Genomic DNA, 14454 nt, shown 5'->3' with positions numbered 1-14454 from the left:
ATTAACTAAGTCCCACGGTAAGCCAAGAAGGCTTGAGTTGTGGGTACTCAGACAGCGATATATACATACAATATACAAATACTAAACACATAAAATACACCCATGACTCAGGAACAAATATCGGTGCTCGTGCCCTTACCGGTATTCGAATCCAGGACCCTCGGCTTCATAGGCAGGGTCACTTACCCACGCCAGACCGGTCGTCAAATCCCTTTTTTTTTTAAATACAGTTACATTTACTGAGTATATGGTTGATCCTGCTACCATCACACGAATCAGCCTGTGTTATAGGCGTGGCGTTCAAAGGGTTAATATTAAAACTAACTGATTATTAAATCAGAAAACCGCTTCGGGATTAATTTAATTAAATAGTTGTGGTTTCATTCGGGTTGGTAAACTTTTAATTATAATTTTATCGGATTAAAACATTGTTTGTTTAAAAGTATTTCGTTCAATGATATTATTTACAAGGCAAAATTATATTGAGTATGCTATTTACTGATATCTGGACAAATGAAAATCAAAATGTTATTTTTTAGTGATTGGTATAAATTTTATTTACAATACCAATATACACTGGATATATACAATGTTCCAGGGTTTACAAGGACCTGTTTGTGAATTCGCAATAAAATATTGAGTATTGACTATGTTATTTATTAGATTCGATCGATGATATTTATTTTATATGATATTTACCAGTACCCCTAGTGTAAATAAATTCGATTTCGAAACGTGACGTACGCGTTTGCGTTTAGTCTCATTTTGTATTGGATTTAGAAAGAGCGCGCCAAGCGGGACGTTTTGGAAACTCAAAATCCTATACAAAATGAGACTTAACGCAAACGCGTTCGTCACGTTATGATGTCGATCAAATTTAGGACTCAGGGGTACTGTTCTATGTAAGCTTTTAGAATAGAATAGAAACGTTTATTTGCAAGAATACGGAGGTACAAGGTGTTAAATTAAATATTGTCACAGTATTTAGCCGAAACAGCATGCAAATGTTAAAATGTACTTATGATCTACTTATTCTAATACCTATATGTTAATATAAAATATCCATATATTAATTCAATGATTAAAAACAATGTTCTTGAAGCCACTTAGTTAATAAATTATTAAATTTTAAATCGTGCAACAGCTTGATACTATCAGGTAGTTTTGAATGAAATAACGCATTATATCCCTAGGTACTATAATATTATAAATACAAAGGTAACTCTGTCTGTCTGCATGTCTATTTGTTTGTCTGTCTGTCTGTCTGTCACCTGTTCACTCTTAAGAGTCCGCAGCAAGCTCGGCCAAATTTCACCTTTCCATACAAACGGAGTTTCATTCTCATTTCAAAACTACGGTTTGGATTGTAATAAAACTTTACTCATACAATAACATGATGTCTATCCAGTCCTGTAATTAGTTCATATAGCTCCAGAGGGCCTACCGCGAACCACGTACGACGTGTTGCCTCCCTGTCACACTTTGCTACGAATTTACAAGTGCAATAGAGAGGCAACACGTCGAACGTGGTTCGCGGTAGGCCCTCTGTTTATTAAACAAACAAAATACAGCAAAAACAAGTTTTGTATGAAAAACTTAAATTTGCTGTATTTTTTATTTATGGTATCTGAAGCTACATTAACTAATTACAGGACTAGATATACCTTATACTATTGTAAATACAAACAATCTGAGTAATCTAGCTAGTCGTTTTAAAATGAGAGCGTAACAGTATTTATATGGAGAACCGAGTTTGTTAGGGTCCTACTGGACGTAGAAAATATAATAATAATAATGCGGACTGTATAAAAATAGGCTGGTTTATTCCGCCTTAATTACAGCTAAATCCCGGCCAAACAATTATAAAAAACTAATACGGTATTCGTCCGTTGCCGGTGGAGTATGTGAAGCCGAGTGTGTGACGCGGGGCGCTTGCGGCTTGCCGCGATGACGTCGCGCTCTGTCCGCCGCCCGCGCGTCTCCTCCCGTGCGTATGTCCAGTACTTAACAGAGTTTGCTGGGGACCCTTAAACCGCTGAACAGATTAACACTTTCAGTGCCCAACACCCCATTTCCAACACAAAATGAACACACATACATGTTCTTTTAGTATGGAGACAAAATCGAGGGCAGAACCTAGTGTACATATAAATCTGACCCCTTTCCAATCCTTCCCACAACAGTTTAGTATCGTGTAAAGCCCTAAACCTAACCTTAAATCTTGCTTAATAATGGCCGACCTCGCCTCGTCTCTTATACACGTAATACTTGTAATTGTTATTGTCTTCCAAATAGGAGAGCCTATGCACTATGATATAAACGCACGTTTAGTGCTAAGGTCACGGTGTACGCTTCGAGCAAAATAATACATGTAAATTTATGGATCGATTAACGTTTAGCATGTTGGAGGCAACTGTCATCGGATAGAGCTGTCAAACATGTCATATTCTCATTGATAACTACGCAGCGCTGTCATGAACCTGAAACGGGATATGCCCTTAAACTACGACCAACCACAGTAGAGCCATCCCAAGAGAATGTGGCTTAAGAAATCCCATTTTTCTAATACCTACTAAGGAAAATGCTGAGAAAGCGATATTTGGGCTGGCTAATGGTTGACTGGTAGAGAATACCATAAGGCATTAAGTCCGCCATTTGTATAATTTTATATTGTGCAATAAAGTTTAAATAAAAAAATTTAAGGGAATCCATACATTCTATGACTCTTATCTTTCCGCACAGACTACCACAGTCGTGGTCTATAAAAACCGATTATGAGTCATAACTATGATTACTAACAGCATATTTTAAGGGCCATTGAAATATTGACCTAACTTACTAAGAATTCCCATGAGCCTATTCACTTGGGCCGAAACGCACGTTTAAGGTCACGCCGGCCTCCGCGCATCACGCTCGGCAAACTAATTAACTAATCAACACGTCGACACTTGCTTCATACTTTTGGTAGCAAAGACGTTTAGTCTAAACTAGTCTTTGCCCGCGACTTCGCCCAAGAGTAAGTCATTATAAGTAAACTGCCTTAGGAGGATTAAGGGGGCTTTCACAGCTTGGCATCAAAACACATCCACCAACATTGGTTGCTTTCTTAATTCTTACAATGGCCATGTAGTACTACTTATAGTAGTTCGATAGATAAAAACTTTATTTCAAAACATTATCATGACAAAAAAAAAACTTAAAACGCCACATTGTTTTTATAATAACGTCACATAGTCTATGTTACTGGGGAGGATATAAGAATTCTAATGATATATTATATATCTAAATCGGTTAAGGCATTCAGAAGTTATGGTGGAATAAAGAAACTCGCACACATACAAACATGAACGCCGAAATACACTCCTTTTTTTGGGCAGTCCGGAAAAAAGAGATTGTGGTCGGAAAAGTGAAAAGCAAAAGACCCTCCACCAATTAGATTGTCCGGCCAAGTTAAGAAGGTCACCTTAAGCAAAATCTGTCAAGCGGTGAGGGCTATGGGAGGTCGACATCGATGGTGATAAATCACGGACGGGCAGCGGCCGGTCACACTTTTATCACCCGTCACCATGCCTGTCACGTTCTAACAAGTATGTAAGTGCGAAAGTGACAGGCATAGTGACAAGCGATAAAAATGAGAATCATGCTGCCACCGCAGGATGGACATGACGATACTATAAGGTTTCCGTTTTTGCCATTTTGGCGACGATTCCCTAAAAATGGTTAAAACATAGATAAATCACAAAAACCAGTAATATTACTGTTTAATCATACCTCAATACAAAGTGCTTGTTTCCATTCATCATAAAACTGCCTTAGCAGTTTAATATCCCTGCCATGCAGATCTCAATCAGAGGATCTTAACATCGAAAATCGAAATTTCGCTATCTCAATCGCTCTTGCATGTTCGAGTGATAGAGAGGCAGATAATGAAACGTTCGCAGTAGGCCCTCAGTAGATAAAATGATACGATAAAATAAATAATAGCTCGTAAAGAGGTCGCTTTATATCGACGTAATGTTGCTCATTTGATTCCTGATCGTTATTGGAAAACCGGGGTTATGGGATAGTTTGCGAGATTTGTAATCCTTAAGAGAATAATAGGGTCCTACTGGAAGTAATAATTCTCTATTATTCTCTATTTGTTTGTTACAAAATAATTGTGATATAATATGAACAATTAAACAAGGCTGCGATGCTTAAAAATAGGGGAAAAACAATAACTCACTGTCTCGGGCGAGACTCGGAACTAAGAAAGAAAAAAGAAGGAGAAGTGTAATATTCTTACGGTAAATGGTATATGGTGGAAATATTCACAGTTAACGGGTAACTCGGTAGCTCGGTTGGTAAAGCGGCGGGCTCGAGTCTCACCCGAGACGGTGAGTTTTTCAGTTCACTTTTTTCTCTATGACTTGAAGCCTGTGTTACTGATTACGAACTATTATTACACTAACATTATATGAAATACCAAACACTTACAAAATCAATTAATGATCACCCCGGATTGACGATTGATCAATAATAATGATCGGCCATTGTCCCGCGAAGGAAACTGGATCCCATTAAGTAATGAAGAAACGATGTTTGAGCATCAATCAGAAATAGATTACAAAATATAATAGATTCCCCATTAGTAACATTAATAATATAATATAATCTGGCTAATATGTGACAGAAAAAGAGCTAAAAATACTTTACATTATTTAAAAAATGTCTATGTTTGGGGCGACATAGTTTTTATTGCTAAAAATTGTAATATAAAGAAGTTAGAGCAAGTAAAAATTAAGGTGTCAAAAACTCACTTTACATTTGTAACAATTTATGCAAAAAACCTAAAATATGAAAATTGCTGAGGGAACTCAGCGATTACTATTTTCTTTTTTGAAACTTACAACGAATTAAAATTCAATAACATGATATCCACGGTCCTGAGAACGCACACCCATCTCGCTCACGATTACGCTCAATGAGTGAGAAAAGAATACCAACCTATATACGGGGCTTTAAATACAAAACTTCAACTCTATTTTCTCACGAGCATTTTCTTTACAAGCTCCATTTTCTTTGAATAACAATTTTTAACAATGAAAACTAGCACCAGACTTGCCGCTCTTTAAAGTCAGAATTGGAAAACTAGGTAGACATCAATAAATAAATAGGCTTTTAAGTAACACTGTATACAATGAACCGTTTACACATCGATTGTCAACCTTACTCTATAACCTTAAAACGTCTCAGTATAATAAGATCATAAGCGCCGTACATATCACAAACAAATGTACCACTTCGATTTTGGTGGGCAGAATGTTTTAAAACAAAATAGCGTAAGCGTCTTATTATGTGCATACGGATAAAGTTGTAAGTGCCGCGTATACTACACACGAATGTAGCACTTCGATTTTAGTGGGCGGAATGTTTTAAAAATGAAATGTTGTAAGCGACATCGTATTGTTTAGATATATGTCACTGTGGTTTTAGTGTGTCTATGTATGTCATACGCACTAAAGGCTAAGGCTAACATGTTGTGGCGCATCGATAGCCAATTATGACAGGTTTTGTTTAAATACACGAGCCTACTTTGTTCACGTGACATGGTCATATTGGACCTTAGGGCTCATTTAGACGGTGCGAGAACTTGCATGCGATTTTCATTACATTGCGGTATTTGATTGATCGGTTGTATTGGATGTAACCCCAATAATCTGCAATGTAAATAAATACGCATGCGATTTGGTGTGCCATCGATAAATGAGCCCAAAGTTAATTATCTAGAAAAAATAGATCTTGTTTTGATATCACTTTCAGTTAAGTCGAAAAGCTTATATTAGTTCAACCCTCAATTAATTCTGGACTATAGATAGATAGAATATTCTTTATTGGCACACCTCAGTAAAAATATACAAGAAAAGAAACTATAACTATATTCACACATTTTCGAATAAAATAAATTACCTACATAAACATTAAATTATGTATACTCATTTCGTTAAATCTAAACCTATAATTTAATAAAAAATACTGTACGTATTACATAGATAGATATAGATAGATATTATACGACATTATTACACAAATTGACTAAGTCCCACAGTAAGCTCAATAAGGCTTGTGTTGAGGGTACTTAGACAACGACATATATAATATATAAATATTAATAAATACTTAAATACATAGAAAACACCCATGACTCAGGAACAAATATCCATGCTCATCACACGAATACATGCCCTTACCAGGATTTGAACCCGGGACCATCAGCTTCGTAGGCAGGGTCACTACCCACTAGGCCAAACCGGTCGTCAACATCTTAATAACATTCTCATGACCTCTCAAGGTTTCCACACATCAAAGATTTCTCACGATACTAATAACATTACATCATGAAGGATTTAACAACTGGAGACGGCTTTCTGTCATTTTTTGTACAAAACAGTCTACCGATTTTTACGGGGGAGCGGCACGTTAAATGTATGGATATTTGTACGTAACGTACAAATAGCCATGTCAGATAAACGTCAGTCCATACAGTACATAATATGACCATTGGCCGAGGTTTTCGACAGAGGGGTGAGCTTCTAAAGGCGACTCCAGCAGCGGTATCATGGCTGCATTATTATCAATTGGCATATCATGCACTCACGTATTTGTTAGAGCATGATAGGTATGGTGACAAATGATAGGCAGCCGTCCATCTTAGCCCTGCAGTTGTTAAATTCTCCAAAGATAACATCATTTCCATCCGTATTCAATTTCCGTGACTTTTCAAGAACAGCGAGTACCATAAACCCACCTAACTATAGACCAGAGCGTTTGCGTTTAGTCTCATTTAGTATGGGATTTAGAAACAGCGCGCTAAGCGGAACGTTTTGGAAACTCAAAATCCCATACAAAATGAGACTTAACGCAAATGCATACGTTACGTTACGCCATCGAATAAATTTACACTAGCGGTATAGTACGGTCAAGTCTGAAAATATCAATACAGGCAACGTGCCAAAAATATGTATACTCTAACTTAATATATGGGCAATAAGGTCGTGTAAGTATACATACTATGATTCAAAATAGGATGGTTCAGTCGCCATTAGATATATTAGAGCAGCCCAGGTGTTCATAACATCTGATCAAAGCCTACGTTTCACAAATCTGATGCCGACCACTTTTTCATCAGATTTTTTAAAGTACCAATTTTTTTTAAACAATTGTATTACCCTCATAAATGTGTAATTTTCAAGAAAAAGGTACCACATTGTCGCTTGCCATAAAGACGCTCTGGCAGTTTATTCGTATAAAGATACAAGCAAATTTTGTCAAGCGACAAAGTGGTACCTTTTTCATAAGAACGTCACAAATTATAACTTTTAGCTGCTGTCTAAGGGGGTGCTCAATGGGGGTGATTATGAACGAAATGTTTGAATTTCTGTTATAGATTTTAACAAAATAAGTACGATTAAAATGTATGTTCACTGAAATAAAGTTAGAAAGTGGTTATACTTGAATAAATGAATAAGTCCACAAATCGTCTATACACTTGACTAAAAATATTTTCAAAATTTTATAATAAATTTTAGTAAGTAAATTTAAAACCGCGGACACCAAAACGTCCCACTTTGTCGCTTGCCATATGAAAGACTTGCTTGTATCTTTTTTACGAATAACCTGACAAGGTCCTTATGTTAAGCGACAAAGTTTTGGCGTTTAGCCGGCCGCGCTCACATATAATTAAGTAATAAAAGTACAGAGTATTATTGTAAGACCACTAGACCTCTGACGTATTTCGGTAACACAATAGATCGTAACATTTGTGACCGATAACCGCAAGGCCGAGACACTCCGACCTTGCTCATCTGTCCATTAGCACCGCTGTCACAACTGAACATCATGCCTTATACGTACGACCAACTTGACTATTATGGACCTTACGACCTCGCAATAAGGTTTACGAACGACTAGTTTTGTGTCAACGATGGTACAGACAACCTCACATAGACTACGGTTTATGAAAGTGCACAGGCACACATCGGTCGTATTTACTAGTAAAATAAAATGTTATAAGCCTCACCACCTAATTTCAACCTACACCATCATCATCTTCCTCGCGTTGTCTTGGCATTTTGCCACGGCTCATGGGAGTCTGGGGTCCGCTTGGCAACTAATCCCAAGATTTTGCGTAGGTACTCATTTTTACGAAAGCGATTGATATCTGACCTTCCAACACAGAGGGTAAACTAGGCGTCAACCTACATCATATTATAGTAATACAATAGATCGTTATGTTTCTGACCAATAACTGCAAGGGTACTGCGACACTCCGAACTCGCTCGTCGGCCTATTAGCAACGCTGTCACAACTTCACAACATGCCTTATATGTAGGTTCCTCGGGTAAGGTGATCGGCGCTTACGTGGCGCAGTACCGCATCAGTATTGGAACGTCATTTATAAGGGAGTAAGCGCCAATAACCTACAGGTACCTTTAGCCGTGGAAAGTCACATATGTCGACGTTGATACACAGACTAATTCGTATATAGACTATCATATGAAGCATTTATTTTTAGACTCCGATTAGAGTAGGATTGAGTATGGTTAGAATATGGTTTACAAATGAAGTTACGTGGAAACATTTAGTCATTTGATCAAATGACTGAATTTATCCAGGCAAATGATAAAATGGATTCGCTATATTAACATCTTCGCGATGTGATCATATTTTCATTATATCATAATTTCTCTGAAACATATAGACTATTTCGTGTACACTACACCACACTTTTTGAAGCATTGACGAAGATTCATGACCGTGCTGCCCATGCTCGTCTTCGCATAACAGACGAAACAACGTGGACTAAATCGCGTATATTTAAAAAAAAACTTCTGACGTTTCGAGGACGGCGTTGTCGCTTTTTTTTATATATACAGGTGTTTATAAAGAATTATAAGGTTACATACTTCATCTAGTATGCCAGTGATCTGTGCATAGTCTATCTTCAACAATGTCAAGTTCACTCAGCCCGGTCACAATATAAAGACAAATTCTATATTCTAACTATTTTTAATCGTATTTCTTGGAGCTTAAGAATGAGTTTTAAGTGCAGCTTTGGCAAGGTAGGTCATTAAAATTTGAAGTACAAATTGCCTTTATTTGGGTAATTTGAGGCTTCGCGGTTATTTTGAGTTGAATATGAATTAGTAGGCTTATTGTGTTTAGACATTTGTAGTCAAAAGTGACATGAAATTAGACGGAAAGCTCCGAAAAAAAACCACAATATAATTTGTATGCAGCAGTTATCGGATTACTAATTTTATATTAAACGAAAAATGGTAAAAATCACCCCTTCCAGCACCACCAGGAATTATTGCATCATTTTTTCAATGAAAATCCACAGTTTTTTTTAAACAGATACTTAATCAAATAATTCAAACGTAACGTGTAAAATGCTATTATAACTCATTATTGTATCTCCTTGGATTTCACGGGCCTATAAATCCCGGTCTTTTGATAGGCTTGCGTGGGGATATAGATCCAACACGTAGAGGCCTCTTGGAGAGCTTTAATGTCATGTAGAACGCCTGCTGGAACCCGTTCACGGGCGCAACATAGACACCCATGAACCGGTCGCAACAGGCATTGGGACTATTGTAGTAAAGTGAACAGTATAACGGTCTATGGATTGAAGTTTAGGAGGACAATGTAACTCATTATTATTATTATACATACTTTAATAAAATACCTAATTATAAAATAAGGGTCATACATTAAGACCTAAATTTTCATCATGAATAAAAGAAACGTGCAATCAAATTTGCGCGGTGCTTTCTGTTGTAGGGCACAGCACAGCGGATGTCATTCCAGATCTAGAGCAGAGCCCAACTGGGGAAGTACCTCCACCTTACAGAAAACAGCAGCAAAATAACACTAGACCCTACGCATAGTGTTGTGTTCCTGCCGGTGAGTAAGGTTGCCAGAGCTCAACTAGGAGGGTGCGGAGTGTTAGGGTCGGGTCTTGTAACATCTCTGGAGTTGCAGGCGTCCATAGGCTACGGTAACCGCTTATCAACACGTAGGCCGTATGCTTGTTTGCCACCGATGGCAGATTATTTTAAAGGTCTCATACTCTAACGAAAAGCTCAAGAATATAATTTTTGAAATTCCCATTGGAGTACCAAACAAGATTTTACTTATTTCAGCGCTAAGCAAACTTTGGTATTCTTCCAGAATTCTGCGATGCCAGCAACTGTGCATAATTTTACATTATTCTTGATTATTTCATGAAATTTGAATTAGTAATGAAATTTTGCTCTTTCTACCAGCTGCTTTTTAACTTTTCAAAGAATAAAAATAACACGTACAAGGATTTTAATATATGAATGCATCTAAGAAAATTAACACATCCACCACGGTCGTAGCACTACGTTAATATGGGTTTCCCGATATGTAGTGAACATGCTCTGTAGAGGTAAAACGATAACGTGTAGTGGTTAGCCCTCAATGGGTAATGGGTATACATACCTAGTAGAGACAAATAACGGTATAGGTTTATTTACTACCATCACTAAGTCTAATATAGGATTGCCATAAGGGGGGAGGGCTCACCCGGTCAAGCCATATATTTTGACTATAGGTGTAGAGTTTGTGAAGTTAGGAATTGTAGAGTTAGAAGCTTGGTTCTAAATCTGATAACTTTTTGACAGTGTGAGCCTTATGGTTTCGTCTTGGCAACATTTTACATGAAAATGTTTTGACGGGATATATTTTTTCAGCAGTTGAAAATCATGTGTATCCTGTAACTTTTGAATTATCCACAGAAGTGTCATTTTTCTGAAATGTGTTTGACCTAAGTATACCATGTCTACAGAAAATAACAGCTATAGGTACTACAACTTACTTATTTATACCGTCTAGGTACAAACAGTGTTAACTATCCGGGATTTGAACCTTCGACCGAACGGTTAGAAACCTTATGCCTTAACGCATAATAAGATAAAGATCACATTCGACAACCCGTCAACGATGAACAACATTCAGAAGATTACGGGTCACTTCTGGACGAGATTGGCTCAGGACCGGGATAAGTGGCGTACTAGAAGAGAGGTCTGTGCCACAAAGTAAATAGCGGCGGCGCGCGCCGGAGCAGAGAGTCCGCTCAGTACAAAGTGCCATTTTCGCCGCACGCACACAGACGTGACATTTACGCACACAGACGTTACATTTACAGGCGTTCTCGGGCACTCTCGGGCAGAGCTTAGTCGGGCTGTGCGCGCGTTGCTCACTTGACGTCCCCGCCGCTACGTAGGTAACTACTGTCATGTACGTCAATGCAGTCTCTAAGGAATGTAAACATGATAAGATGCATGTATAAACGAATCGATGTATGTATGTCTGTATAGTTATATTACCTACTCTTTTTGAAATTAGAAATGAATACAGAAGCAACCCTAGTGAGTCGGGCAAGTTTCGGTATGTATTTCAAGAACGGCGGGAACCTTCTGTTTATATTTTATTTTGTGTCTGTGCTCAGCAGTGGGCGATTAAAGGTAATATGATGATGAAGATAATTTATTTTTTAAGTAGGCATATTACAATGTGCTTATGAACGTCAAATAATAAGCCTGCATGTTTCCGCCGAGGCAGAAGATGTGTGGAATATGTCCGCAAGAAGATCTGTCACGAGCTGAAAGTATTCCCGTTGCGATCGCGGCATTACGTGCACTTCAGCTCGTTTGTGGTGCGCGTCCCGCGGCCGCTGCTGGAAACCATCGCGAGCGCGGACTTCTGGCCGAAAGGTGTGATATTTCGGCGGTTTCGTGGAAATCTGCCGAATCCCGCACCAGAACAGGTGGCGCAACCGAAAACTGCGTCGTCAAAATGATATTTATATTTTAAGATTTTTATTATTGTATGTATGTTAGTCTGTAAGGTATGTAAATATGGGCCATAGTTGCCTGCCGCCTCTAACCCTACATCTCTGCCCGAGAAGATTTGAATCCAAGCAAGGCTAACATTGCTCAAAAAACAATACATTGCATTATGCAGTAATTTTGTACACTAGTCTACTACATTTTAAATGCTCTTGAAAGTATAAGAAGTCACCTTCGCGATCCAAAAATCATAAACAAATACGTTTTATACTTAAAATAATTATGAATACGTCCAAAGAGGCATATTCGAACTTTGGATGTGTTCCTTAATCTGTTATTGACATGTTTTCATTTCGAATACGAGGAAAGTAAAATATATAAATTTTAAAAAACATGACTAAGTATAAACTTTTATAGTATTTCTGGTAGGTTAGTTTCAATTAACAATTTAGGTAAAAGTATCGTTATTTATGGAATAGAGAGTTAAATAGCAGAATAGAAATTGTACTACAAATCCATTTCAAAACCAAATTTAATCGTTTATTATAAAATAAAAAAAAAACGTAACGCCGTCCGTATATTGGAGAGTAAAATGCCATAGACCAGAAAAGTGTAATTTTCTGCTGACTTCATAGATAAGCAATGACTCACTTTCAGCGCATAAGAAATAAAAAATACATACTAAATAATAAAAACTAGTACAGTCAGCGTCAAATAATTCGTAGCAGTCAAAGTGGCCAAATAGTTCGGTACACCATACTAAATATATGGTGTACCGAACTATTTGGCTACTTTGACTGCTTCGAAGTATTTGACGCTGACTATACGACTAGTCAGGAATTTAAACTAACTAATATAAACTATTTATTGGTAATATCATATTACATGTCACAATACATTTTATACTTAAGTACATATGTACATATTGCAGATAATTAATTAAGTATTCACAATTTCTACTCCCTGCTCCCCGCTTCATACGGGTATGTATTATACATATAAACCTTTCTCTTCAATTGTTTTATCTATTAAAAAACGCATCAAAATGGGTTGCGTAGTTTTAAAGATCTAAGTATACATAGGGACAGACAGAAAGCGGAAAGCGACTTTCGGCCCGATTCGAAGAATGAAATACGGTAACGATAATAATATTAATAAAATAATAAATATTATAGGACATTATTACACAAATTGACTAAGTCCCACAGTAAGCTCAATAAGGCTTGTGTTGAGGGTACTTAGACAACGATATATATAATATATAAATATTTATAAATACTAAAATACATAGAAAACACCCATGACTCAGGAACAAATATCCATGCTCATCACACGAATAAATGCCCTTACCAGGATTTGAACCCGGGACCATCAGCTTCGTAGGCAGGGTCACTACCCACTAGGCCAAACCGGTCGTCTTAAAGTTCGACGACGTAACGATAAGTTCTGGTTTAGATAAGTTCTCATTTAGATATCGTTTATATGTCGTATAATTGAGAGAGGGCAACCAATGTCACTTTGACGTTAGAAAGATCTTATTGGAATCGCAGCGGAATCGAAATAAACGTCAATTTGGACATGTCGTTTAGTTATCGATCTTTTAAAGATCTTTCCAAGATCTTAAACGTGTCTTAATCATTCTTCGAATCGGGCCGTTTATTTAATAATATGTAGTGATAGTGAAGATCGAAAACGGATAAGATTTAAAATTGCGAATAGGCTTCCAGGCAATTACGACCGACCTCGACACATTGGCACGCAAATTGTCACCATTTGTCACGCGAGACATATTGTCACGTGTCATATTGTCGGCGATAAATTTGCACATATTACACGGTAACGATATTCAATTGGGGTATTTGGTTGATTTTATTTCGGTGTTTAACTTTGAATAGGCCAATCAATGTGAAAGAGGTAATTTTGAAGTGTTGTACGGCTTTTGTATATTTTTAATGGCTCCTCTACACAATTGGCTATCATACTGGCCCACTAAGATGGGCCAGCGTGTAGAGAGGGAGGTGTCGGATGGGTTATGGACTTATGGCGTGGCGGGATGGCGATGGGATGGCCACGGTGTCGGTTTTTCGTCCGCACATCAAAGGTAGTGGGCCAGCGATAGTGCGTACGCATCTACATGTGGCCCATTCCATAGTACGTGCCCTCAACCATCAACCATCGCATGGCCATCTCGTTGGTCCAGCGCTAGGCCATCGTGTAAAGGAGTCATCACCATCGCATGGCCATTTCGCTGGTCCAGCGCTGCGTGCATCGAGGATCGTGGAGAGGAGCTATGGCTTATTTTTTCATTTATTTTCAGTTGTACAGTCGCCTGCAATAATTCTTAAATACGGTGACATATCAAACATTCGTCCGCCATATTCGTCTGCCAACTTAACTTAGTCTAATTCTATCCTGTGAGGAAAAGGGGGACTATGTTTGTATGGAGAAGCCGTCCATTTCCCTCTTAAATGTGACGCTCGAAATACTATAACAAATAAGGAGCTCATGAAGACCATTCAAAATGGCGTCCGTTGAGTACCTCGTTAAGTTTAATGTGCGGGTACTTACAGGGATCACCGCACCGGATGAGGATCTGGAA

The 14454-nt window shown here is 37.8% G+C and overlaps 1 protein-coding gene across 3 annotated transcripts in view; it reads right to left on the bottom strand.

Annotated features, from left to right (window-relative positions):
• Positions 1–14454, bottom strand: part of LOC133526385 (Ig-like and fibronectin type-III domain-containing protein 1) — a 330345-nt gene that overhangs the window by 186762 nt on the left and 129129 nt on the right. For 2 of the 3 annotated variants that reach the window (XM_061862991.1, XM_061862993.1), the window contains exon 2: positions 14424–14448. The gene's annotated coding sequence lies outside the window, so the exon portion shown is untranslated. Of the gene's footprint in view, positions 1–14394; positions 14449–14454 lie in introns of all 3 variants that reach the window. The other variant, XM_061862992.1, reaches the window with a different exon arrangement.

This window comes from Cydia pomonella, chromosome 16 (genome assembly GCF_033807575.1).
Source record: "Cydia pomonella isolate Wapato2018A chromosome 16, ilCydPomo1, whole genome shotgun sequence".
Classification (NCBI taxonomy): Eukaryota; Metazoa; Arthropoda; class Insecta; order Lepidoptera; family Tortricidae; genus Cydia; species Cydia pomonella.
This window is presented reverse-complemented; position numbering and strand designations above follow the sequence as displayed.